Source organism: Vicugna pacos, chromosome 9 (genome assembly GCF_048564905.1).
Source record: "Vicugna pacos chromosome 9, VicPac4, whole genome shotgun sequence".
In the NCBI taxonomy this organism is placed as follows: domain Eukaryota; kingdom Metazoa; phylum Chordata; class Mammalia; order Artiodactyla; family Camelidae; genus Vicugna; species Vicugna pacos.
The window spans coordinates 20795505-20797273 of NC_132995.1; the positions used below are offsets into that span (position 1 = coordinate 20795505).

The following is a 1769-nucleotide window of genomic DNA, read 5'->3' on the forward strand; positions in this document are numbered from 1 at the left end:
CAGAATATATAAACAGCTCATATAACTTAGTAACCAAGAAACAAAAACACCCAATCCAAAAATGGACAGAAGACCTAAACAGACATTTCTCCAAGATCAACAGACATATTGAAAAATGCTCAATATCGCTAACCATCAGAGAAATTCAAATCAATGGGGTATCATATCACACAAGTCAGAGTGGCCGTCTTCAAAAGTCCACAAATGATAAATGCTGGAGAGGGTGTGGAGAAAAGGGAACCCTTTTACACTGGCGGTGGGAATGTAGTTTGGTGCAGCCACTGTGGAAAACAGTATGGAGATTCCTCAAAAAACTAAAAACAGACTTACCATATGATCCAGCAATCCCACTTCTGGGTATATATCCAGAGGGAAATCTAACTCAAAATGAGCCCATTTAGTACAGCTCTGGTTCTTTCATCCCTGGTGCAGAAGTGTTGCTGAATGGGCCGAGGCACCATGTCTATGTGAAGAGAGGCGAGGTTCAGGTAAATCCTTAAAACATACAACCTAAAAATGGCTTCAGAAAGAGCTCTGGTCATCCTGGCTAAAGGAGCAGAAGAGAGAGAGATGGCCATTCCTGTAGATGTCATGAGACGAGCTGGAGTTAAGGTCACTGTCACAGGTCTGGCTGTAAAAGACCCAGTACAGCGTAGCTGATACATTGTCATTTGTCCTGATGCCAGTCTGGAAGATGCAGAAAAAGAAGGTCCTTATGACGTAGTGGTTCTGCCAGAGGTAACCTGGGTGCACAGAATTTATCTGAGTCTGCTGCCATGAAAGAGGTTCTGAAGGAATAAGAAAAGAGGAAGGGCCTCATAGCTGCCATCTGTGCCCACCCTATGGCTCTGCTGCCTCAGAAATAAGTTTTGGATACAAAGTTACAATGAGCCCACTTGCTAAAGACAAAATGATGAATGGAAGTCATTACAACTACTCAGAGAATTGAGTGGAAAGGGATGGGCTGATCCTCACCAGCCAGGTGCCTGGAATCAGCTTCGAGTTCGCTCTCAGGATCATACAGGCACTGGCCGTCAAGGAGGTGGTGGCCCAAGTGAAGGTGCCTCTTGTTCTGAAAGATTAGCAGGCCTGTCTGATGATGGGCTGGAGGAGTAGGCTGTCTGTAGTCATTCTCACTGTGTTTGCCCCAAACAAAAGAGGGAGCAGTGTGCCAGATGCTGCTGCCATGGTCCCCCTCCCAACTCCGTGCAGGGGTCACCTGACAGCGGCACAGAGATGTCTCCACCTGCAGTTGTGTCCCCACATTTCTGAGCCTTGATTGCAGAATAAATAGGGCATTTAGCAAACTACTGATTGTTCCTTCTTTTCCCTCTAGTCTCTGTTTTTTGGTGTGAAGCCAAATTATCATCAGCTTCATTTGCAGCTCTTAACTGCTGATACAGCTACTGAAATAAATGAACAGTGAACACATCTTACAAGACCAGGAGGAAAAGCCTAAAACAAAGATTTAAGAGGCTTGTGATTTCTCTCTCACTCATTACCTTTATCTTTAATGTGCTATTAAAAAAAATCAGTGGAAAGATACATGCACCCCAATGTTCATAATAACACTATATACAATAGCCAAGACATGGAAGCAACCTACAAGTCCATCAACAGATAACTGGATTAAGAAGCTGTAGTATATTTATACAGTGAAATACTACTCAGCCATTAAAAAGAATAAAATAATGCCATTTGCAGCAACATGGATGGACCTAGAGATCATCATTCTAAGTGAAATAAGCCAGAAAGAGAAATAAAAATAC

The 1769-nt window shown here is 43.1% G+C and overlaps 1 pseudogene; it reads left to right on the plus strand.

Moving 5' to 3' along the window:
* The first annotated feature begins 516 nt into the window (after positions 1-516).
* LOC102528646 (Parkinson disease protein 7 homolog pseudogene) lies at positions 517-1084 on the plus strand (annotated as a pseudogene).
* The last annotated feature ends 685 nt before the right edge of the window (positions 1085-1769 follow it).